Below are 27,854 nucleotides of genomic sequence, written 5' to 3' on the forward strand. Positions count from 1 at the left end.
ATATTGTCGTACTACTTATACACACAGGACACTTGTTTCACCATGCCAGATTATTACATGAAAATCTCTCGGAGGATAGATCAGTTCGGCAGTTGCGTGCTGCTACTGAAGAATTTCAAAGTTGATTTGGACCAGCTCTCCTTGCCGAGAAAGTTCGATTTTGACATCATCCCCTACTGCAAGATATGATTTAGATTTGAACCTTGACCATCCTTTAGCATCAATCATCATGTGACTATCCTTTGTACTTACGGTATATTGAGTAGGTTCATTCACACCAAGGCTGCGCATGGTAAGAGAAACTTGGCCGCGGTCGCCGGATTGTTGAACGACTCCCTCGTTGCTCTAGGAATTCTCTGTTTGCAATCAAGAAGACATACCCAAATAGTTAGATCAACACAGTGAATCATGTGAAACAACATGGAAAGAAAAAAGAACGAAGCACTTGGGTGGCCAATGCTTACCAAGAAGGTGGACATGTCGGTTTTTGTAAGGACTTTGGTATATGAAGTGCGAACTGCAGCCCAGTCTATTGCTGGTGCAACTGCACGGGCCGGAGCAGATGCAAGTGCAAGTGTTGTTGCAGGTGCCGAAGCCGCCGCTGCTGCCAGAGATGATGCTCCTTGTAGAGCTGGTGCCGGTGTCGATGCCCGATCCTCTGGTAGATCAGACTGATCCGCTGACGCGGTCGGTGCCCAATCCTCAGCTGGATCAGACGGAGCTACTGCCGCTGTCAGTGCTAGAGCAACTACCGGTGCTCGATCTGTGCGAGAAAGTGGCGATCGTGTCTGGTCTGCTATGATCAGCTTTCTAACTTGACTAGGATCCGTGATCGTGATCCAGTTTTTTCTTCATTTCTTTTAAACGCGAGGACTAATTGTGGCGTTTTTGTTAAACCAAACTGCAGTTCATCATAGGGATTCAGCTTGTACTCAGACAACAGACTGATCCAATTTTTTCCAGTAATATAAGTGATGGACAGTGCCTTCATTACTGACACGACAAATGGTTTATTCTATGATGTATGTCACATGGCAAAACCTGCATTGTAAAATTGCAAGAAAAGAAAGAAAACATGACATTAAATCAATAAGATTTAGACAGTAAATCAATAAGATTTACTTGATGTGACATGAGTGAATCCTTACCAGGAGATCACTATGTTGAAGTACTAAACAGAAGATTGATCGTCCAACTACGCGTGGCATGCAGGGCCCCGCCTACTCCCACAAGCAGGACAGTCCAAAGGTCGTGACAAATCGTATGGACCGAACATCCATGGGACTGGAAATCCTGGTGGGTGCGATAAACCCTGCAATGCATACATATATTGGAGTGTAACCATAATTGATAAACCATCCTCACAAAAAATATGATCTGGATACTTCAAAATATACAGACTGAATTGAGTGGACAGACATTAACATATTCCGTTCTCACGACTGACCACACACCAAAAGCGGCAGTACTGATAAATAGTACAGGGTTCGCAAACACAAATCAAGTACTAAACAATAGTACTTACTACAGACAAGCAAAGTTGCACTAACTAAACTCTGCAGACTATTTCTTGCCACCGACCTATGGGATGAACCCCGCATAACTGACTAGGCCATGGACTTCATGTGAGATGTCTACATGCACCATCACTATCTTGTCAACCTTGGAGAACCTAACCGAGTGGTCTTTCCACTCATAAACATGATGATGAAGACAGGCCGCATCAGATTTGTTGGGAAGCTTTACAAGAACCACACCATTCGTAATCGAAGGCACAGCTAGGAAATTGTTGTGGTCAAGTACAGCCTCGAGAACACGCTTGACAACAATGCTACAGGAAAACACTAGTTCAGGACACGTGGCGACAAGGACACAGCAGCTGGATAGTTCAGCAGTAGAACTCATCATCAGGTCTTCCAGTTCACACGACATGACTTTGAGAACTTCATCTCCACCGCGGACCTGGTTCTAATTCAAACAGAAACCATATTTTATTACTACCTTCGTTCAGAAATATAAGATGATTTTCAATATTATACTCCATATATGACTACATATACGCACAGAAATGAGTGAACAAAGACACTAGAACATGTCTTCAAAGGCATGAGAGCAGAGGGATTACATGCAATATCCATAACACAAGTTACTGAGGCAAATATACCCTCTTAAAAGGTAGCATTGATGCTCATAAAGTACTCCCTTCGTCCCAAAATTCTTCTCTTAGTTTTGTCTAGATACGAATGTATCTAATACTAAAATGCGACTTGATACATTCGTATCTAGACAAATCTAAGACAAGAAATTTGGGCCAGAGGGAGTAGTTGAAAGTAGTCTATAAGAAATCAGTGTCAACCTCTCGCATGTTTTGGTCAAAAGAGGAATTTAGAACCGTCATTTGGCACACTAAAATCACATGCAAGATCACCCAGAAAGTTGTACTACCAGTACTAGTACTGCGTGTTAGATGAAAAAACATGATCAAGATCGAGAAAAAGATCGTCAACAAGAGACATTACCTGAACTTGCTTAACTAGGGATCCCGGAGAGGGGGGCTTGGACAGGGTGATGGCTTTGAGCTTGTCTGCGGTAGTCTCGGCGGGGTGCTTGCGCTTCTTCGTACCATGAGCCTCGACGGATTTTGCCAGAGCCATAGACATCACGTCGGCCGGTGTAACATCCCAAATTTTCAATTTGGAATGTTATACATTAGACCATCATTGCATATCATAATTTATTTGCTTTTGGTTTTGATCCTAGAAATTCCATGCAACTCAAGGACCCACGGAGAGAGTTGGGGATTTCGTTATCTTCATATTTGAGTTTTCTCAAATTTTGCGAATAGGATCATTTGATTTTAATTATTTTATCATCAATTATTTCTATTACAAAAATATGAGAGAGGGAATAAAATGAATTTCCCAAAATAAAGAAATATTGAGGATTTAATAATAAAATCAAATAAGATTTTATTTCGGAGTTTTTCAGCATTTTATTTGAATTTAGGAAAAATGTGCATTTTTCAAAATTGCATTTAGGCCCCAAATAAATGTTCACCTTGTGCGGCTTGATTTTAGAAGCCCGGGAAAATTTATTTCGGGATTTTTGGAGTCCGTTTAGTATTTCTTTTATTTGTTTTTCTACGCGGAATAATTTTAAAAAAACGCGAACCGACTTTGGGCCGTACCCGAGCGGGACTCCGCCCGGGGGCAGCCTTTATAAGCCGCCCGACCAGAGCCGCCAGCCCACCGCGCCCGAAACCCTAATCAGCCGCCGTCATCGCCGGAGCCGCCGCCGCCAGACCCGCCGCCCGAGGTCAACCTCGTTTTCGCCGCCCGTTTTTTTTAAAAGAGAGAGAAAAAAAAGAAAAAAGTCACAATTTTTATTTTTTTAGTTTCGTCTTTTTATAAAATAGATCGGTTTTTCCGGTTTATTTAATTAGCGAGCGTTCGTCCGTTCGTTCGTTCTAGCGAACGTTCATCATTTTTCTTTTTCTCCGATTTAATCCGCGATTTTTCTGATCGCGATTCCTGATCCGATTTTCGTTTTAGTATAACTTTTCGCTCATTTATCGGATTCAGGCGATTCAAGCGCCTGGAGTTTCGTCTCGAAACCCTCTATCCGTTTAACCCACTTAAACAAGTTTTTGCCACTATAAAAATTGCCCTAGATCCAGAATAGTAAATGAAGTTTGTTTCTTTTGCCGTTTGACTTTCGTTGCTTCGTTTGAATTGATTCTTTTTGCAAACCGGAGTTCTTAAGTTAAACCTTCTAGTTAGATATCTTATTTGAGTTTTACCTGTGCATTAGATGAATACTTATTGTATGCTTGTTTGTTTGTCTGCGATAGAATACCCGGAGTGCGCCACCTGTTACTTCGAATCTCTAGGTTTCGCGGATCATCAGCAAGGCAAGTAACACTTTGATCATACCTCCTACTACCCACTTTTATTGCATTAGATCAATCCTCAAACATTGCATGATTAGGATCTAATTAAATTGTGGGATGGGAAGTAGTTGAGGTAGTACCTATTACCTGTTGTATTATCAAACCTTTGGGAGTTACTTCAACGTTTGCCTATTATGCCATGCTATGCTAGTAGACGTGGATTGGGTGAGTGATATCCATGATAGATGTGAGTTTGTTAATTAATGGTTTATCTAAGGTGGCAACTTAAACACACATCTGGGTGGATTGAGGTACCTGGGTATTCCAGGATTGCCTGTTTTTCTTTATGGACCGCCACCCAGGCCCAAAGGGATCATGAGATTTTTCATACTAGAAACTTCCATGTGCAGCCACAAGCTATTATGGGCTCTAGCATAGTTGATGAAGTCGTGCGAACTCTTACAAGGTAGACTAGCAGATGTAGGGGAGAGTAGGTGTAACGGTCTATCCATCGTAAGGTGCTAGCGCTTCTGAAAGACTATGTCTCGGTCATCCGTCTTCTCAAACACCATGTAGTGCGAGAAACCAAACGGAGGCGATCGAGTCTTGTGGGGAAAAGTGCGCAAACCTCTGCAGAGTGTATAAACTAATCATGGTTAGCCGTGTCCCCGGTTATGGACAACTTGAGTATCTAGTACTTGGATTATCATGTTAATCTCAACATGTTACTCTAAATTAATTTTGTTGGGTTTGTTTAATGATGATGCCTAATGGGGATTGAGAATGCTGTCAACCATTCTCAATGTTTAACAACCACCATGATAGTTAAATAAAATTTATTCCTTTGCAGTAGGAAAAAAATTGGCTTTATGCAAAACTGTAACCATAGAGCTTTCCACCAGCCAAATATGCATATAGTATAGCTGCTTCATTCCATTACTCTCTGTGTGTTACTTTGCCAGCATATTCCATGTGCTGACCCGTTTCGGGCTGCAACGTTAACGTTGCAGACTTTTCAGACGACGATTAAGGAGTTTTAGGTCGTGGTTCTATACTCAGTGATGCCGTTGGAGTTGATGGACTCACTTATCTTCCAAGCCTTCCGCTGTTATAGTTATTAGATGGCCTTAAGCCATATTTATTGTAATAAGTTCTCTATTGAGACACTCAATGTAATAAGTTTGTGATTGCTACTCTGTTATAAATCCTCCGAGTACTGTGTGGTGTCAGCATTACTGATCCAGGGATGACACTTGAGCACAGAGATCAGACTGTTTGAGGTCTGGTCACTACAGAGATGGTATCAGTGCACACGCTGACTGTAGGACACGACCACTAAGCTAAAGACCTAGAACACTATTCACTCTCTTTTCTTCTGACCTCTCCTCTTTTCTATTCTTTAGGATGGTGGATGCAAGGAACAAGTTCATGCAACCGGATGAAGATACACCCTTTGGACGCCACCTGAAGGAAGTCATTAGATACCTGAACATAGGAGTACCAAGCTTCACCGGAACCTACAATGCCACTTTACCTGAAGAAGAGCGCTGGATGATTCAAGTTCAAGTTCCAGGAAGGACGTTCATGCCAGTCACTGAGCCCATAGAGTTTTCTTTTGATGCACCAACTTGGAGTCTAGGAAAGAGCATGGCAGCTCACATCGCCATGGGACGCATTGGAGAAGTCTACCGCAATGATCTCAAGGATACTATCTACCAGATTTGTGGGCGCCGAGATGAGCACTGGGAGATGATCAGCACCAGAAAGGATAGATCAATTGCAGCTTTTATCTAGGAACTAAACCAGCATATTCGACAACAGGAGAACCAGATGTGCGCCGACATGATAGACCTGAAGAAGGCTAAGACAAGAATCAAGGAACTAGAGGAAGAACTCAAGGCTACATGAGAAGATTATGAAGAAGAAATTGAAGTATTGGTGGAGAAGAATGACGATCTGATCAAGAAGATCAGGATATTTATGGGAGGCCCTACACCAGTAGATGAAGACGAAGAACCCAAGGAGATTCGCCCGAAAGACTACATCATCATCGATGACACTGACTCGAACCTAGATGACAGCGATGATGACTATGTTGATGAAGTCGGAGCAGATATCATGGAGTCTGCAACCGAAGAATATTTCTAGTAGACCACCTCACCAGCAGTAGTAGTCCACCATGTAAATACAGTAGTCCGAGCACTTTTGCGATAGTTAGATCGATTGTATGCCCTTGTTTGATTGAATGAAGTGAATTGTTTGTTTTTGCCTCATGTGTATATGGGTAGTGTTTTCTCTTTAGACCCCCTCTATTCTTAAATATCATCTTTTCTAAACCCTCAGATGCCTCCGAGACGTGACCCCGGATTTACCTTTCCACCGGAGCTCACCCAGTTGATCCAACAGCAGAACACATTGATGCAGTTGCTAGTCCAGAATCAGAATCAGGGGAACAACAACAACAACCCACCACCACCACCACCTGTTGATCACTTAGCCCGTTTTCTTAGGCTGAATCCGCCGGTGTTTTCCAGTAGCACTGAGCCAATAGTAGCAGATGATTGGCTCCGCAAGACAGCTAGAGAGTTGACCACAACAGGATGCACAGATGCGGAGAAGGTGAAGTTTGCCGCACATCAGCTTGAAGGACCCGCAGCATGATGGTGGGAGAATTTCACAGCCACTTTCCCTGTCGACACTGTCACTTGGGACCAGTTTCAGCAGGCTTTTCGTACTACCCATGTTTCAGCAGGAGCTATGGCCATGAAGAAGCGTGAGTTTCGCAACTTGCGCCAAGGAGGACGGACAGTTGGCCAGTATGTGGAGGACTTTAGTAAATTAGCACGTTATGCCCCAGATGACGTTGCTACAGATGCAGCTAAGCAGGAGAAGTTTCTGGAAGGACTGAATGATGAGTTGAGCATGCACTTGATGGTAGCAACCTTCAACAACTACCAGGAGTTGGTAGATCGTGCTGTTATGATTGAAGGGAAGCAGAAGTAGATTGAGAACCGCAAGAGGAAGTATGGACAAGGGAAGTACAATTCTGGAGCTCAGCAGAAGCCACGTTTTACCCCTAGATCGGGAGGACATTTTCAGCATACCCATGGAGGAGGTAGCTCGCACAATCACAACGGCACCAAGAATGGTAATGGCAATGGAGGAAGCAACATCCAGAACCGTACCAACCCATCAACCCCAGCCAAGAAGGACCTGAGCCAAGTCACTTGCTTTAAGTGCTAGAAGACCGGACATTATGCCAATGAATGTCCTGAAGGCCAGAATGGCAATGGAAGCTCTGGGAAGAAGCCGAACCCTTTCAACAGGGGCCAGGTGAACCACGTTAACATGGAGGAGGTTGAAGAGCAACCGGATGCAGTAATCGGTAAGTTTTTGGTTAAGTCATTTACTGCACTCATTCTTTTTTATACTGGTGCATCGCATTCATACATATCAAGGGGATTTGTGGATAAGTATAACTTGCCCACTAAGGTTCTTAGAACACCTATGCTAGTAAGCTCACTAGGAGCGGAGTATATGGCCAGTCAAGGATGTTTTCAAGTGCCATTGAGTATAGGTAGGCATGTGTTTCCCTCAGATTTAATCATTTTGGAATCACAAGGATTGGATGTAATTCTGGGTATGGATTGGCTGTTGATGTATGGAGGAAACATCGATTGCGCCAGTAAGACAATTTTGCTTACCACCCCAGAAGGGAGAAGGATCAAGTATGTATCCCGACATGTGCCAAAAGGGACTCAAGTAAATTGTTTAACATGAGTTGTGCAGGAGGAAGTACCAGTGGTAAGGGATTTCCCTAAAGTATTTCCAGAAGAGTTGCCAGGCATGCCACCGGATAGAGATATTGAGTTTTTGATTGAGCTATTGCCAGGCACAGGGCCAATATCAAAGAGACCATACATGATGCCTGCAAAGGATTTGGTGGAAATTAAGAAGCAGATTAAGGAGTTACTGGATAAAGGTTACATTCGCCCAAGTTCGTCGCCTTGGGGATCACCAGTATTTCTAGTGGAGAAAAAGTATGGATCGATAAGGATGGTTGTTGATTATCGAGGATTGAATGAAGTAACCATCAAGAACAAGTACCCACTACCAATGATCAATGACCCGTTTGATCAATTACAAGGAGCTAAGGTATTTTCCAAGATCGATCTACGATCAGGATACCACCAGTTGAAGATTCGAGAACAGGATATACCTAAGACAGCTTTTACCACCAGGTATGGGCTGTACGAGTATACCATTATGTCATTTGGTCTGACTAAAGCACCTGCCTATTTTATGAACATGATGAACAAAGTGTTTATGGAGTTCTTGGATAAGTTCGTCCTGGTGTTCATTGATGATATTCTGGTTTACTCGAAAAGTGAAGAGGAGCATAAGGAGCATTTGCGATTGGTACTTGAGAAGCTCAGAGAACATCAGTTGTATGCCAAGTTCAGCAAATGTGAGTTTTGGTTGAAGGAAGTAGGATTCCTCAAACACGTTATATCTAGAGAAGGTATATCAGTAGATCCCACTAAAGTTGATACCGTGACCAAGTGGGAGGCACGAACAACAGTTGGAGAGATCCGTAGTTTCCTTGGACTCGCAGGATACTACCGGAGATTCATTGAGAATTTCTCAAAGATTGCGAAGCCTGTGACGGAGTTGTTGAAAAAGGATACCAAGTTCATATGGACCGAGGAGTGTGAGGCTAGTTTCCAGGAGTTGAAGAAACGCTTGGTTACTTCACCAGTGTTGGATTTTGCCAGACCAGACCAAGGATTATGAGGTGTACTGCGATGCTTCACGTCGAGGACTTGGAGCAGTCCTTATGCAGGAAGGGAGAGTTGTTTCATATGCCTCAAGACAACTGAAGCCTCACGAGTTGAATTATGCTACGCATGATTTGGAGTTAGCAGCCGTAGTGCATGCACTGAAGACATGGAGACATTTCCTCATTGGAAATCATTCTGAGGTGTACACGGATCACAAGAGTTTGAAGTACATTTTCACGCAGAAGGAGTTGAACCTCAGACAAAGGAGATGGTTGGAGCTCATCAAGGATTATGATATGAGATTGCATTACCATCCCGGAAAGGCTAATGTAGTAGCTAACGCATTAAGTCGCAAAAGCCATGTCAATACACTAATGACGGGAGAAATACCAAGGGAGTTAGCCGAAAATCTTCGTGAACTATGCTTGGAAATAGTTCCGAGAGGCTATGTAGCAGCATTGGAGATTCAGTCAACTTTGATGGATAGAATCAAAGAAGCTCAGAAGACTGACAAGGAGATTGCCTCTATAAAGGAGAAAATGAGCGAAGGAAAGGCTAAAGGATTTCGTGAGGATGAGCACGACACCCTATGGTTTGAAGACCGTGTTTATGTGCCCAATGACCCGGAGATCAGGAAGTTGATTCTGCAAGAGGCACATGATTCACCATATTCGATTCACCTAGGAAATACCAAGATGTATTTTGATTTGAAGGATATTTTCTGGTGGACCGGAATGAAGAAAGATATTGCGGAGTATGTAGCAGTTTGTGATGTATGTCAGGGAGTAAAGGCAGAGCATCAGAAGCCAGCGGGATTGCTACAGCCATTGCCGATACCCGAATGGAAGTGGGATAAGTTAGGCATGGATTTTATCACGGGATTACCCATGACTCGTTCAGGCTATGACTCGATTTGGGTTGTAGTTGATCGGTTGACGAAAGTAGCTCATTTCATCCCGGTAAAGACCACTTACACCAGTGCTAAGTTGGCAAAGATATACATGACCAGGATTGTATGCTTACATGGAGTTCCGAGGAGTATAGTATCAGATAGAGGAACCCAATTTACCTCAAAGTTCTGGAATCAGTTGCATGAAACTTTGGGTATCAGACTGGAGTTCAGCATAGCTTTTCATCCACAGACAGATGGACAGACCGAGAGAGTCAATCAGATTTTGGCGGACATGCTGAGAGCTTGTGCGCTAGATTATGGATCTAGTTGGGACGAGAATTTGCCGTATGCAGAGTTCTCTTACAACAACAGCTATCAATCCAGTTTAAAGATGGCCCCTTTCGAAGCCTTGTACGGAAGGAGGTGCAAGACACACTTAACGTGGGATGAAGTTGGAGACCGCCAGTTGTTTGGACCTGACTTGATTAAGGAGTCTGAACAGAAGGTGAAATTGATTCGCGATAGGCTCAAGATAGCCCAGTCCAGACAGAAGAGTTATGCATATTCTAAATGCAAGGAGACAGTTTATGAAGTTGAAGATAGAGCTTATCTTCGAGTATCCCCACTTCGGGGAACAAAGCACTTTGGTGTTAAAGGAAAGTTAGCGCCACGATTTGTAGGACTATACCGAGTATTGGAACGTATGGGAGAAGTGGCCTACAAGTTGGTGTTGCCTGAAGGATTGTCAGGAGTTCATGATGTGTTCCACGTTTCTCAGTTGAAGAAGTGCCACACGGAGATGGCTGACATACCCTTGAGAGACACTGTGCCATTGGAAGCAATTCAGTTGGATAACGATTTGACCTATGAGGAGAAACCGGTTAAGATTCTAGAGTATGCCAGTCGAGTCACCCGCAGCAAGGTTATCAAGTTTTGTAAGGTTCAGTGGAGCCACCACACGGAGGATGAAGCCACCTGGGAGCGAGGGGAAGATTTGCTCAAGGACCACCCTCACCTATTTTCTAGCCAACCCGAATCTCGAGGGCGAGATTCATCTTAAGGGGGGTAGGTTTGTAACATCCCAAATTTTCAATTTGGAATGTTATACATTAGACCATCATTGCATATCATAATTTATTTGCTTTTGGTTTTGATCTTAGAAATTCCACGCAACTCAAGGACCCACGGAGAGAGTTGGGGATTTCGTTATTTTCATATTTGAGTTTTCTCAAATTTTGCAAATAGGATCATTTGATTTTAATTATTTTATCATCTATTATTTCTATTACAAAAATATGAGAGAGGGAATAAAATGACTTTCCCAAAATAAAGAAATATTGAGGATTTAATAATAAAATCAAATAAGATTTTATTTCGGAGTTTTTCGGTATTTTATTTGAATTTAGGAAAAATGTGCGTTTTTCAAAATTGCATTTAGGCCCCATATAAATGTTCACCTTATGAGGCTTGATTTTAGAAGCCCGGGAAAATTTATTTCAGGATTTTTGGAGTCCGTTTAGTATTTCTTTTATTTGTTTTTCTGCGCGGAATAATTTAAAAAAACGTGAACCGACTTTGGGCCATACCCGAGCGGGACTCCGCCCGGGGGCAGCCTTTATAAGCCGCCCGACCCGAGCTGCCAGCCCACCGCGCCCGAAACCCTAATCAGCCGTCGCTGCCGGAGCCGTCGCCGCCGCCGTCGGACCCGTCGCCCGAGGTCAACCTCGTTTTCGCTGCCCGTTTTTTTTAAAAGAGAAAAAAGTCGCGGTTTTTTTAGTTTCGGTTTTTTTAAAATAGATCGGTTTTTTCGATTTATTTAATTAGCAAGCATTCGTCCGTTCATTCGTTCTAGCGAACGTTCGTCGTTTTTCTTTTTCTTTTTCTCGGATTTAATCTGCGATTTTTCTGATCGCGATTCCTGATCCGATTTTCGTTTTAGTATAACTTTTCGCTCGTTTATCGGATTCAGGCGATTGAAGCGCCTGGAGTTTTGTCTCGAAACCCTCTATCCGTTTAACCAACTTAAACAAGTTTTTGCCACTGTAAAAATTGCCCTAGATCCAGAATAGTAAACAAAGCTTGTTTCTTTTGCCGTTTGACTTTCGTTGCTTCGTTTGATTTGATTCTTTTTGCAAACCGGAGTTCTTATGTTGAACCTTCCGGTTAGATCTCTTATTTGAGTTTTACCTATGCATTAGATGAATACTTATTGTATGCTTGTTTGTTTGTTTGCGATAGAATACCCGGAGTGCGCCACCTGTTATTTCGAATCTCTAGGTTTCGCGGATCATCAGCAAGGCAAGTAACACTTTGATCATACCTCCTACTACCCAGTTTTATTGCATTAGATCAATCCTCAAACATTGCATGATTAGGATCTAATTAAATTGTGGGATGGGAAGTAGTTGAGGTAGTACCTATTAACTGTTGTATTATCAAACCTTTGGGAGTTACTTCTACGTTTGCCTATTATGCCATGCTATGCTAGTAGACGTGGATTGGGTGAGTGATATCCATGACAGATGTGAGTTTGTTAATTAATGGTTTATCTAAGCTGGCAACTTAAACACACATCTGGGTGGATTGAGGTACCTGGGTATTCTAGGATTGCCTGTTTTTCTTTATGGACCGCCACCCAGGCCTAAAGGAATCATGAGATTTTTCATACTAGAAACTTTCGTGTGCAGCCACAAGCTATTATGGGCTCTAGCATAGTTGATTAAGTTGTGCGAACTCTTACATGGTAGACTAGCAGATGTAGGGGAAAGTAGGTGTAACGGTCTATCCATCGTAAGGTGCTAGCGCTTCTGAAAGACTATGTCTCGGTCATCCGTCTTCTCAAACACCATGTAGTGCGAGAAACCAAACGGAGGCGATCGAGTCTTGTGGGGAAAAGTGCGCAAACCTCTGCAGAGTGTATAAACTAATCATGGTTAGCCGTGTCCCCGGTTATGGACACCTTGAGTATCTAGGACTTCGATTATCATGTGAATCTCAACATGTTACTCTAAATGAATTTTGTTGGGTTTGTTCAATAATGATGCCTAATGGGGATTGAGAATACTGTCAACCATTCTCAATGTTTAACAACCACCATGTTAGTTAAATAAAATTTATTCCTTTGCAGTAGGAAAAAATTTGGCTTTACGCAAAACTATAACCATAGAGCTTTCCACCAGCCAAATATGCATATAGTATAGCTGTTTCATTACATTACTCTGTGTGTGTTACTTTGCCAGCATATTCCATGTGCTGACCCGTTTCGGGCTGCAACGTTAATGTTGCAGACTTTTCAGACGACGATTAAGGAGTTTTAGGTCGTGGTTCTATACTCAGTGATGCCGTTGGAGTTGATGGACTCACCTATCTTCCAAGCCTTCCGCTGTTATAGTTATTAGATGGCCTTAAGCCATATTTATTGTAATAAGTTCTCTATTGAGACACTCAATGTAATAAGTGTGTGATTGCTACTCTGTTATAAATCCTCCGAGTACTGTGTGGTGTCAGCATTACTGATCTAGGGATGACACCTGAGCACAGAGATCAGACTGTTTGAGGTCTGGTCACTACAGCCGGTGCTCTAGCGTCCATCCAAGAGAGGAAGCCGAGAGAGAAGAGTGAAAGGAGGAACGAGATCAGGGAGAAGCGAAGCGAGTGGGGGTTTTCTTCAAGAGAGGAAGCTGAGAGAGAAGTGTGAAATGATGGTTGCTTCGTCCGTCCAACTTACTGCTGGAAAGGAGTGGGTTTTGTGATTTGACAGCTCATTGGGCATTACTACGGCAGTTCGATTGGGGTAGTCTACCGTCACTCTACCACGGAGTAATTTAGTGCATGGCTGGTGGGCCCAGGTGCTGGCTGTCCCACACGTCGGCGAAAGTGAGTAATTTAGTACATGGCTGGAGGAGGATCCGCACGGTAGAGCGTGTCCACTGTTTTTCTGAAGAAAAAAATGATTTCAGCAAGCGTTTCCACTCTTACGACGGAGGAGTGCGAAACACGACAGCCACTTGAACATACACAGTGCTCCTACTACTAGGCATGTGCAGTGGTTCATACGTCAGTACTACACAATCTTGTTGCTAGTGTAGTAAGATATGATGATTACAAATGATGTTGTGCGCATGTCAACTAATCCTATATGTAACATAGTACCGCTTTTTCGACTATCCGGTCGAGAATGAACGGTGAGATCAATGTTAACAGAACTAGGTCCACAGCGCATGGAGAGTACGGTGCTACAGTACTCCACGAAACATGAACCATATGAAGCACGAATAGTGTTGGTGTATGAAGGGTGCACGGGATGGGAGCAAAAGTTCCCTTCTCGACCCACTTTTGGGTGTTTGGCAGAGTGCATGAAGGGTGCATGAGTCCACACTAGTAGGTTGACAAAAATACACGAAGAGAAAACAACTATATTGAGATGAGAATGCAACCAAACACACCCACATGCTTTGTGCTACAGTGACTGATCTGCACCGTTTGAGTTTGATCCAACGGTCATGTTGCGCCGAGACATGGACATGCCCATGCAGAGGGCGCCTAAACACCACCGAAGTCCCTCTGCTTCTCGAGGCACACGACGTTGGTGATGCAGGGTGCGAGCGCCCGCTCCCGGTCGACGGGAGCCAGTGTCAGGCGCCTCACCTCGGACTCCGTGATCTGCTGTGCCGCCATGGCACTAGGTAGAAGCAATGGGGAGAGGAAGAAAAGGGGGCGAAATGGCTGAAAGGCAATGCAATTTACGGGAAGGCGGAGGGAGCAGGGAATCTTTTGGTTTTCACCACGGTAAAACACCAGTCGACGACTTCTCACATCAGGGAGCAGTGGGTTTTTACAGGCGGAGTCATCGTAACTAATTGCTGCCGCGCCTGCTCCCGTCAATCAAAAAATTAAAAATCTTGTCGCGCCTGCTCCCGTCAATCAAAAAATTAAAAATCCTGCCGCACCCAAACTCCAGAGCAACGCCGCGGTGGATATTTAAATTTATCTGCCGGCAAGTAGTTACAAAAAGGAGTGAAAAAACAAATGTGGCGGCAGCCTAGCTAATCGGTCGAACTAGCCCAACTAGCTAGCCACCGTGCTTCACTGGTGTACTAGGCGAGAAAGGTGGTCTTTCGTGATTTGACGACTCATTTACTTGCTTCAGCGCTACGGCCGAGGAGGACCCAGAAAACGCGCGGTAGGGCGTCCCATGTTAGGAAGAATATATGCGTGCACCACCCAGGAGGACCCCAAAACTGCGCAGCAGGGTGTGCCACGTCTCGGCACGGAGGAAAAATATGCGTGTAAAAATATACTGTATCAGACGTAGTACCTATGTTTCGACCTCGGGACCCAGCCAGTCGATCGGAAACACCCCACTAGCCACACAGCTTCATCATGCAAACATGGCATGGAGGATAGATGTGGTTAGCTCCGTCTCGACCAGCCACAACGTCTCTTGTTATAGGCGATTCTTCTATTTTCCAAGCTTTTTTTAGTTATAATAACACCACGTCAAGCTAGCGCCACTCTTCGTGTGTGCCCGTGCAAAGGTTAGACAATGGAGAGAAGAGAGATTGAGATCGTAGACCTGGAACCCACTAGTAAGTGAGACAATGGTCATGCACGTGTTGACGAGGCACTCCCTCTACTCTACTCAACTTAAGTACTGTATAAAATCAAGTTATGGGACAAAGCCAACAACCGTTCATTTTTTCAGGCTATCGACTTATGCTTTGTAGTCCAAGTTGCCAGTTCGAATCTCGTCTTTCAGATTTGTTAGTTTTAGGTCGAAATTTGATTAATGACAAGTAGGACCCCCGTGTGTTGTTCTGATATTTCAGTGTAGGATGGTTTTTTTGAACAAACACTTTGCGTGGTTAGACAAGTAACGGCACGAGTTACACGTATTTTGCAAGTTTACGAACAAAAATGACAGTGGCATAGAATATCACATCCACCCCGCAGCTTAGATACTATGGTGATACGGGTTTTTACACCGTTGGAAGTGAGATCCAATGGCTTGGGAGTAGTCTTTGTAATTATGCACAATTTCCAAACTCTCCAAAGGTTTTTTTGCAAAGAAAACATTCTGGCCTCGTGTGTGCCGCTGCATCTTCGATCCAACGGCTCCCCGGTGCTCATATTAGGTGCTCCCCGTAGCTTAATTACCCGCTACAGTGATATGAGCATCTAGGTCGTATGATCAGTGATCAGATGGCACATGCGTAGTACTTGTACTTTCTGCGCATTTCCTAAACTCTATCAGCCGTATATTGCAAAAACATTCAAACCTCCTACTGTGGGCCGTTAGATCTCAGTGAACTCGTATCACCATAGAATCTACGGTGCGGGAGCATCTCATACTCTCCCGTGCGAGAAAACATAAGGTGTTATCGCAACTTGGATGCTACGGTGATACGAGCTTGGAGGTCGTTTGATCTGAGATCCAATGGCATATGAGCAGTCTTTGTGCTTGTAAGCAGTGGCCAAACTCTTTTGGAGCTTTTCTACAAAAATCCATTCGAACCACCGAGGAGGTGTTGGGTCACAAATCCAACACCTCCGAAGAGCTTGTATCACTAAAGCATCTAAGGTGTGGTAGCACATGATATTCTTACATACAGGAGAATATGATGTCCTCCTTCATCTTAGATGCTACGGTGATACGAGCTTCGAGTTTGTTGCATATGGGATCAAAGGGCAGCTAAGTAGTTTTTGTACAAATTATGTGCAATTCTCAAACTCATCAAGGTTTCCTGCAAAAATATTAAGACACATCATGTGAGCTACTATATCTTAGATCTAGAAGCTCCAAGCAACTCGTATCAGCATATATCATCTAAGGTATGGGGGCACATGATATTCTCCTGGGGAGGAGGGGTGGGGGTGCACAACCAATCGGTGGTTGGGAGCGTGGGGACAAATATAATCTAAACAACCCTAAACAGAGCTCCACAATTTTATCTAAGGTCGAGGGGTTGACCCCCAACAATCATACCTCCGCCTAAACACAACATTTGCATGTACTGTAGTACTAGACTTAATATTCATGTTTCATTTTCTTGTTCATTTTAAATATTGAAGTGAGGACCATGGATGTCTTACATTTTACTCCCTTCATTCCTAAATATTAGTCTTTTTAGAGGCTTCAAATGGACTGGCACATACGGATGTATATAGACATATTTTAGAGTCTAGATTCACTCATTTTGCTCCCTATGTAGTCACTTGTTGAACTCTCTAAAAAACTAATATTTAGGAATATAAGGAGTATTTTTGAATTCGTGTCATACATGCATGGTTTGGAAAAATAGATGCACTATACTTATTGGATTGTTGTTGTGTTCGTGCGTGTGTGTCTCTATATGTGTGTGGTCATATGCTTGAAATATACAAAGTTTTCTCACCTCCATATTGTTCATCTTTTAAATTTGAATTTGCATTGGAAAACTTACTAGGGATACCATGAAATGTGAAATCCACGTTGAGATCACTATATCACAAACTCACTCTAATTCAACAACTCGTCATAAAACAATTACCACGTTGAGATTAGTATTTGCAAGGAAAATACGGGTATTGTAATACACATAGACTCGTTCGGCAATTTAAAAGGTTCCTTTCGTATTCTCGAATGGTAGGACCCAACGGCGTACCAGCTAGACCTTGGCTCATGTTGATCCTAAAAAAACCGGGCTCGTGTCCTTCGGTGGCGTGCATGGTACGCACATTAGGCAACCCCAACCAGTCGAGCTTCAGCGTTTCAAATCAAAATATCTGGCGGCCAGAATTCCAGCCCTAGGAAATTCCCCTCATGTCCCCGGTCCATAATGACTACCGATGAACAACGGAGGGATGCTTTAGTAACTAGACAACATTACCTACCGTGCCAAGCACGGTTCAATTCCCTCGATCGCTGCTCGTCAAGGTCACCCGTCAACTGCATTGCCTAGTACTACTACTACTACTACTACTACTACTACTACTACTACTACTACTACTACTACTACTACTACTACTACTACTACTACTACTACTACTACTACTACTACTACTACTACTACAGGATGAGCACAGAATTGAGCCCGTTTGTTCGTGCCTAGTACTTGAGTTAATATATCAAGCAATGCACTAGTACGGAGGGATTATCCTTTTACTTTGCATATATAACTTGTCTGAAGTCTAACTAAGCAAAATGTTTGACCAAATCCTTTCTTAAGAAATACAACATGATAGATGTATGGCTTGAAAATTTATTGCATGATGCAGGTTATGATATTGTTTCGAATCCTGGATTTTAAATTTTAGAAATCCAAAAGTGAGCATAAATTATTGAAACTAAGGATGGTCACGTGATATGGCACAAATATTACTCCGTTAGTTTTTTCTTCAATTTGAGACAAGCTGCTTATGACAAGTTGCACAAATGAAGACCCAAGGTATTTTGGAACGAAGACCTGTCATGTTAAGGCGAACGCTTTCACTATTGAAACCGTGGGCGTTTACGTGCCGCCACGAGTCCCCGCTTCTCATCGGTAGGTGCCGTCCGAGCAAGTGTGTGAGTCGACGGGAGGCGTGCGAGCAGACTGCTGCGCCGGCTGTTAGGGAGGCGTGTGAGCAGACCGCTGTGCAGGCTCACCGGGAGGCGAGCCCTTTAACCAGGCTCCGCCGCCCACCATCGTCCCAATTGCTCCCACTTTTAATGTCGCCGGCGCCGCAGTTTAAAATCAACCACGCACTACTCGGTATCGCTACAATCCTCTCTCTTCCTCTCCGATTCTCCTATCGTCTACCTCCAACTAGCCTGACCTAAATGTACGCCATGCCGCATCACGATGGTCTGCACTTAGTGTTCCAGTTTCCTGAGGAAGACACCCAGCCGGAGTCTCAAGAACATAAGGCGCTTTGGGACGAGCTTGAACTGGCCTTGCGGGAAGACGCCGCGCCTGTCCCCGCTCCCGTTCCGGCTCCCGTCGCCCCGACTGCGCCAGCGCCCATCCCCGTGCACCTGCTAGCGCATGCGCCTGTGCGTGCACTGACGCGCACGCCCGTGCCGGTGCCCGTTCACTGACGTGCACGCCCGTGCTGGTGCCCGTGCACACGAATGTCTCCGTCGCGCCGTTGACAGCGCCTGTCCCCGCGTGGGTGCCAGTGCCCCCCTCGGCGGCATGGATGGCCGCCGTCGACCGCTTCCTTGCACCAATGCCAGTCGCCTCCTCCCGCCAATTGACTCGCTCCGAAGTCCAGAACATTTTGGCCTTCCTCAGCGAACAATTAACGGGCCAGATCTGGCTTTGGGCCGCAAATGGGCCCAAATATTGGGCGAACAATTAACGGGACAGATCTGGCTTCGGGCCGTAAATGGGCCCAAATATTGGGCGAATAATTAACGGGCCAGATATGTCTTCGGGCCATAAATGGGCCTTTATTAAGCAGGCATTTATTGGTCTGGCCCACTAGTACCTGATTAAGTTCTACGGGCCTTTGACTGGGCCGGCCTTTTTAACCTATATGGGCCTCTGTTGGGCCCAGCCACGTGTCGACATATCATAGGCAGGTCTGCTCCAATGGACGGGCGACATCTGGCCCACTAACAAGCTGACAGGTGTTCCCTTCGGCCAATTAGAATTTTACACGTGGAAATTTCCCATTGGTTAGGGCTGTTAACGGGTTATCGGATCCAAAATCCGACCCGATAGCTTAACCGCGTTCCGTTACGGCGGATGCCACGTGTCGGTCACCCTTGACGAAAGCACTTCTATGACGCGCGATTTATCGTCATGGAAGTGGACACTTCCATGATGATAATTTTGGTAATGTCATGGAACACTTCTACGATAGCACTGGTATGACTATCTTGATACTGTCATAAAATCGTCATGGATGTACATGCATGACAAAAAACGCGACCTACTGTGACAAACACGTATCATCATGGAAGTGTATTTTTTTGTAGTGTTAGCAGCAATCATCTGTGTTATTATTGGTCTTCGCACACATTTCTGATTACAGACTTGTTTTCCGCGTATCACACACACCTTGATCTGGCTGACCGTTTATTTTGTGTTGCCTAATCACAAACAATTCATCCGAGTGAACCATATGCTCTATATCGCACATGCCTTCATCAGGCTGCCCGTTTCTTTTGTTCTGCCTCGTCGTAAACAGTTCATTGAGCTGAACCGTATGCCCTGCATCGCACATGCAACTAAAATCTGAACCGTGTTTGATAGCTCCGCCATCGCAAACGTTTTGCACCTTTTTTGATGGTTCTTTTACACCATCATTTGTGATTATGGCATCACACACAATTTCGTCGAAGGCTCTTTGATCATAGTGTCGCGTTTGGACCATCCTGCAGTAGTGAAGGCTAGTCTATCTTCTTATCAGAAGGAGCAGTTGGAGGATGGTTACGTTACCGCCCACGAGACCAAGCTAACTTCAGCTCAGAAGGACTCAGAGATCCCCATCTTTTGTTGTTGTGGTGTGCAAGTACAACACTATTCTGGAATTCTTACTGGTGAGTTCCATTTTTTTAAATGTGTGTTCTACATGGATCATGTAGGTGCATGTTTAAAGTGTAAAGTGTGAAGTCCTGGTTATGGAAGATTAATGAAAACACTATCCAATAATGTGAATTCATAACCAGTCATCTCTGAATTTAAATACAGTTTGCTTCATACTAATCACTTTTTCTGTATTTGTGCAAACAGGGATGCTCAGCTTGATTTCACTGGAACTACACAAAATGTTTTGATGGTTTGTGCCCTCCATAATACTTCATCATGCACAATACTTCGAATGGTTCTCGAATCATTCATTGCCACCTTGAGCCATAAAACTAGCTACAAGAAAGGAGCCACCGACGTGTTCAAGGCGTTGCAACATATAAAGGCGAAATCCTACAAGCTACGCACGAAGTTGGTTGATTTTAGTGGAACTCCACAAAAAGAATAACTGGTTTATTTAGCATGAGGTCACATGTCAATGTGCAAACTGATGCCCTCCCCCCATTCCACAATCATAGGCATTTGATATTTTGGAATGGGAAAACCTTCTCAAAGTTTGCTCATTGATGATCGCAACAACACATGCATTTGATATTTTGGAATGGTAAAACCTTGTCAAATTTTTCTCACTAATGTTAGCAAGAAGACATGCATTTGATATTTTGAAATGGGACACCCTTTGCCATCAGCAGCATTGATCAATTTTTATTTATTTGTGTCTTTAGTTGTGAAGTAAATATTGGCTCTCATGCGTGAATCATTGAGATGCATAATCACTGATCGATTGTTGTGAATGTTGTCCATGAATTGCCAGAGCTGTGAGTTTGACTGCAATGTACATCCACGCTAAAAAGCTGCTCAAACTTTTCGTACATGTGAAACTGCCGCAAACGAGGTGATCACCATGCATCCTTAAAATAATGCTAGTACGTATTGTTTTGCATGTTCATCTAATGCCACTGATACAACAATTCAAAATAAGCAGACTAAAATTTGTTCAAACACGGCCAGATTTCATATAAACATGCTGGATTTCATTACATTTCAGACTTCAACTAAAAAAATGGTGCTCGTCCATCTTTGGAGGTATAATTAATTAACCTAATCCATGATCTCCGGCGCCCATTCCCCGTGTCCGACTCATCCCCGAGAACTGAATCTTATTATCCAACTCCACATCACCACTCTCTAGATCTGCCTCCGGAGCCACATGAAGTGAAGCTGTCCGACTACATGTCGCCACCAAGAAGCTAATCGGTCGTCGGTGTTCGACCCACCAAGCTTGGCTTCAACCGAAGGGGAGGAGCGGTGGCCTTACTTTGACCCGAGTGGTAGCGACCTACCATCTTCTAATCTTCCTCATTTTCTGCGTGGCGCAGCCTCGTTGCTGGTGGGGTGGGGCCTCGGCGCAGCTGGTGATGTCCTTTGCCTCATTGTTGATGGGGCGAGGCCTTGGCGGAGCCGGGGATGTCCTCTGCCTCATCGTCGGTCGCTCCAAATAGCGCCTCGCCCACCTCGTCGCCCTCCTTGTAGGCGGTTGCAATCTCTGGCACCTGCTAGCAGTACCACTAGTGCGCGAGGCAGCTCTCGCGGGGGGAGCGGTACGACTCGAGTAGTGCCTCCTACTCCGCATGCTCCGCGACGATCTGCTTCTCTGCCTGCAGGTGCTCCTGGAGGAGCTAGCGGTTGTAGGCTGTGTCGGTTTGCACCTCCCGAAATTGCTCCTCTCACTGCTTCCTCACCATGTCCGTGTATTGGGCACGAGCCTCACCGATGGTCATGGTGCAATGCACTGTTGAGGATGGCATGGATGAGGAGGTTGGCATCGGCTCGTCGACGACCATGTTCTACATGGGGATGTCGTCATCCTCTGGCTACCCATCGGATAGCCAGTCAGCAACAATGGCAGCCACCTCCTTCTTCTCATCCGTCGTCCGCCGGTCCCGGAGAGCAGTGGAGCACGCGGAAGTCATGGTGGGAGTGGTGTGGAGAGGAGAAAGGGGACATAGGCGGATGACTACGACTATGGACGAGGCAACAATTTATATAGCAATGGTAGGCGGCAGAGGGACGGACGGGTGGTGCCGGAGTAGCTGCCTCGTCAACCGTGTGTCATTATTGTGGATGGCAGACGGACGGACAGCAGTTGTGTCATTTGAACACGGAGCAGTCGCCTGCACCAGGAAGCGGCACGGGCGGCGCTAGCCTTTTTGGGCGGGAAGCGCAGACGAACGAGGGACGGGTTTTCGATGGGTCATGGCGATGGACAAGGCTTTCGACCAGGAGCCGATGCCACCGGCCATGCTGGTTCATGTCATGTTTACCATAGAGCACGTGCGGCCACACTTCGACGCCCTAATGGCGGCAGAGCTACCAGCACTGCCAGAATTGATGCTCTGGCAAGCGCGGGAGGTCTAGTCCTACAACCTCTGTCTCCTCAACGAGCACCAGCTCGCGGAGGGACAAATCATCGGCGAACAGGCGAACAACAATGCTGTCACGGACATGGGGGCCTATGATCCTGACTTCCTGAATGAGCAGAGGGCGCTGTACGATACCATCATAGGGCCCACGAGGCCCTCTCCGTCGTCCTTCGCCTTGTTGTGCTCGCCATGGCACCACCGTCTTGCGTTGTCAACATGGTCAAGAAACGAGAGGAATTAGGAGATGAATGTACGTGGAGAGGATGACAGTAGGGACCCACCAGGGCCATGGCCGTACTCAACCGAGTGCCTCCTTATTACTACAACAAAAAGTAGAACTTCCTCGAAATGGTTTCCTGACATCTGGGTCCCATGCCATTGTGATCAACATAGTCAATAAAGGAGAGAATTGCACAAGGAGCAGCTGACAGCAGGGACCTAGTAGCTCGTGAAGTTTTTTAGCGATGTTTTTTTGTTGCTGAGACGAAGCAGGGTATCAACTGAGCTATGCGGAGGTTGTGGCCCGTGTAGCCCATGCTATTATTTTATTTTGACCAAATAACCAGCCCATGTGTTTTCTACTTTTTGAAAAAGGCTAGCCCAACTTTGTTTTACGAATACCCAACATAGGCCAACTTGCTTTACTCCGCCCGGTTGGGTTGCAAAGACAAGGAGGGATTGAAAGGATCCAGAAGAGGGGTCTAGAGGGGGGTGATTAGGCCCTCAACAAGTAAAAGTGGCAATTTTAAGTTCTTCAAGTTAAGGTGGATTTTAGCACAAGTTTAAGAATTCACAATACATTTCAAGAAAACATGACACGAGTATATGCAGCGAATAAGGTAAAGCATGCTAATTGCAAGAAAGTAAAGGGATGGGATTGGAGTGTGCAAATGCAATGAAGACACGAAGATTTTTGGCGTGGTTCTAATAGGTGGTGCTATCGTACATCCACGTTGATGGAGACTTAAACCCATGAAGGGTAACAGTTGCGCGAGTTCACGGAGGGTTGCACCCACGAAAGGTCCATGAAGGAACAACCTTGTCTATCCCACCATGGCCATTGCCCACGAAGGACTTGCCTCACTCGGGTTGATCTTCATGAAGTAGGCGATCTCCTTGCCCTTACGAACTTCTTGGTTCAACTCCACAACTTGACGGAGGCTCCCAAGCGACACCTAACCAATCTAGGAGACACCGCTCTCCAAAAGGTAACAAATGGTGTGTTGATAATGAACTCCTTGCTCTTGTGCTTCAAATGATAGTATTCCCAACACTCAACTCTCTCTCACAGATTTGGATATGGTGGAAAGATGATTTGAGTGAAAAACAACTTGAGGAAGGCTAGAAATCAAGATTCTTGCGGTAGAATTGGTATATCTTGATCTCAACACGTGAGTAGGTGGTTCTCTCTCAAAAAATGTATGGTGGAAGTGTAGGCATGTTCTGATGTGGAGGGGTATATATAGCCTCCACACAAAATCCAACCATTACACACATTTGACCCATCTCGGTGATACCGAATAGCTAAACTCGGTGATACCGATTAGTTCAAAATGTGAACGTTAGGAATCTTGGTGGGACCGACTAGAACAACTCAATGGGACCGATGTGCTAGGGCTTAGGGCAAACTTCATCTCAGTGGTGCTGATTGCATCAACTCGGTGTGACTGAAGTGAAGCAATAGGGCAACAGATAATTGGTCAAGCCATCTCGGTGAGACCAATTGCAATTTCGGTGAGACCAGAATAATTGCAACTGATAACAGGGAGTTGGCAAGGCCATCTCGGTGAGACCGAGATCCGTATCGGTGTGATCGAACTGTTAGGGTTTCTAGCTATGGCTATGTCATATGAACTCGGTGGCGCCGGATAGAATGAATCGGTGGGGCTGAGTTGGAGTTTAGGGTTTTGACATATTTGGATGGAGAAAGTGGTTGAGGGTTTAGGAGCAACATCACTAAGCATTTGAGCAAGCAAGCCATTAAGCAACACCTCATCCCATTGTAATAGTATTAGCTTCCGTATGGACTCAATGTGATCTTGGATCACTCAAACAAAGATGAAGAGTCTAGAGCTTTTCCCAATATGTGTCCTTAGCATTTTGAAGGGGTTTCGACATCTTCTTGTCCTTTCCACGCCATTGATGAACTTGTTTGAAATACACTAGATAAAAGCATTAGTCGAACATGAGATATCTTGACATTCATTACCAAAATACCCAGGGAGCACTTGTGCTTTCAATATTGTCCTTTTTGGTAATTGATGACAACATACATCAAAGCTTTAGATAAAATGATATGAAGAGTAGCAAGTAAAGCTTTGGAGAAACATGTAACATGCATAAGCTCCCCCTATATGTATGCAATCATGTGAAGATAGATTATACTGACAAGTTAATGTATAACATGACAGAGCAAGCAGAGAGTTACATGTATCTTGGCTATATGCATTAGAGCAAAAGATATGATTGAGAAACTTGCCTCCATGTTTATGAATCCCTCTTACAAACAATATGTACAATAGCAAGAGATCATCATGCACATGAGTGTGATGCATATACTTACCTTGTGGTCTTGATCCGAATTTGGGAGAGTGGACTTGAGAAAACAAGGTTAGATAACGCAAGAACCCTCCAAGTAAGGCAGTTTTAGGGAACCACAAGAATACCAAGACTGGGATGACATGTGATGGGTGAGTACTATAACTACTTCATTTCGATATATACATGTCCCTAGAGGTTTAAAGATATGCAATAAATTCCAAGGATTTTTCTCCCCTAAGGCATAGACTCTTTCTCCCCTTGAATATGATATTGGATAATGGGAGAAGGTAGGGTGAGACTAAATTAGAGAAAACAAGATAAAATCAAATAAAATCAGAGCAACAAGAATTCTCAATAGCAATAGCTAGGATTGATATGTCTTTCCCCTCTTTAAAGACATGTGACTTCTATCCTCTTTGTTAACAAGTTCCGTGGAAGAGCTTAGATATGCTCATTTGATAGGCTTTGATGTACTCTCATTCCCCATTTGACATCAATTTCCAAGAAGGGTACTTCTGGAGCATGAGCCAAGTAGGTGTGGTCCTTGAGAGTCACTACAAAGCAGTAGGTAGCTTATGATGCTGATGGAGGGAAGAATCATTGAGTGGAGCTTAATAAAATAGGCAATAAGAATTGGCAAAACATTTTCTTAGAGTTGAAATCGATGACGCTGATACGGTTTCCGTCGATGACTCCGATATGACAGAATCACATAGGGTGCTTATCGGTGAGACCAAGCTAGTCCGCGTCGGTTGTACCGATGAACTATATACAAGGAAACCTTGTGTTTTGGTCGAGCAGATATGTTTGGATCGGAAGGACCAAGTTCAATGCTGAGTAAAGATTTTTTCCACTCAGCTCACTTCACTATTGCAGGATGCTGCTAACGCGACACTACGATCAAAGACACTTCAACAAAATTGTGTGCGATGCAATAATCGCAAACGGTGGTGTAAAAAATCGTCAAAAGGTGCAAAACGTTTGCGATGATGGATTCATCAAACACGATTCGGATTTTAGTTGCGTGTGCAACGCAAGGCATACGGTTCAGTTCAATTAACTGTTTGCGATTAGGAGGAACAAAAGAAACGGGCAGCCAGATGAAGGTGTGTGTGATATACATCATACGATTCATTTGGATGAACTGTCTGTGATTAGGCAACACAAAAGAAACGGTCAGCCAGATGAAGGTGTGTGCGATATAAGACATGCGGTTCACTCGGCCTTGTCGTCAGTGTGTGACCTCTTTGGCAACCGCTCGCTCCCCACTAGGCTCTTCTTGTACCGTGGCAACCGTCTGCCGCCTCTTCGCCTTTCCCTCTTGATTTGGAACTGCTAATGCACGCTCTTCCTCCCTCCATTTGCCTTCACCCTTCCTTCTCCATTGTTTGGTCGTCTTCTTCATGGAGGGAACAAGCCGGAAACGACCCCGTTATTCTTGCCCCGATCTGAAAGATGACATGGTGGAGGAACTCACTGATCGGTGTGGCGTCATCACCTCGGCTAGCACAGCAGGTTCGTTCAAGTCCATTCTCGACTCAACAAATAATATCAATGCAAAGAACCGAAGGGTTTAGGAGCGGTTTGATCTCCCCTATCTTCTTCGCCATGACCTGGTCGCCGGTGTGGGGATGATGGAAGCATCGCCTTGTGCAAGTTGATGCCGCTTGATAATGATACGTGTGATGTTAAGATGCCATCGCTTGAGGGTAAGGCTTGGGCAGGCGCAAATGGAGACTTGGTTGTTTATATTGGATATAACTGCGAGTGGGAACTTGTGAATGTGTACACTCGTCACCGGGTTCCACTTCCAAAAATCACAGACTGCCTTGAGGTTCAGCACATAGATGATCTACGTACGTTCAAATACGATCATCGTGACTGACTTCTATGGAAGATAGCAATTTGTCGAGTTCCCAACCGCTCTTGGGATTACAAGAACAATGAAGTTGTTGCTATCTTCGACAAGCTTTTTGCCATCCTTACTTCCACGCCTAGATGGATATTGCTCAAAAATCAATTGTTGTACACGGATGAGTACTGTGATGCAATTCAATACGAGGGTCTTGTGTTTGCTGCCACCACTCGTGGCACTATTTTTGCATGGAATCCTTATGGTTTCGGTACGTTTGTCTTCCACCGTAATTATAATTGTTTCATCCACATGCATGCGGGTTAGATAGTTTCCCTTTACTAATTAACCTTCTTGTGTTTCCAAGGTCTTGTGAACATTCCACCACCTATACTAGAAAAAAATTATAACCAAGGGGGAGATGACGATGGTGATGATCACGAGCATGAGGACGAGCAGGACCTATATACTTAGTGGCGCCTGGCAACTTATTCCAATGGATCACCTCTTCTTGTATGTATACAGGGCACTACTGATGTTACTAAGGAAGCAGGTATTGTCTCCCATGGTCACACTCTCCGGACCTATTCCAACATCCGTTGCAGGTTATTCGGGATGAATACTAGTGTGCTAGCACCAACACCTTCTCCTTGGTTCAGTATTGATAGTCTTGGAGAAAACTCGCTCTTCCTTGGACAAAACTATCCAATGATAGTGAAAGGCGACCCAGCTGTTGTTGACACAACATAACTACCATTTATGAGAAGCAATTGTATCTATACCTCGGACATTGCTATGGTTCCTTACCCTGTCTATCACAATATGTCTCTTGATATAGGCCGCTTCAGCCTGGATGATCAGTCCTGCGTTGGTCTCGAGATTGACAATAGCTGGCCCTTCCCAGAGAATCAGTTACGGTTCAAAGCAAGCGTTTCCAACGCCGAGGATTGCTTGAGTTGAAGTTCATTTCATCGCTTTGT

Source organism: Triticum dicoccoides, chromosome 1A, assembly GCF_002162155.2.
Source record: "Triticum dicoccoides isolate Atlit2015 ecotype Zavitan chromosome 1A, WEW_v2.0, whole genome shotgun sequence".
In the NCBI taxonomy this organism is placed as follows: Eukaryota; Viridiplantae; Streptophyta; class Magnoliopsida; order Poales; family Poaceae; genus Triticum; species Triticum dicoccoides.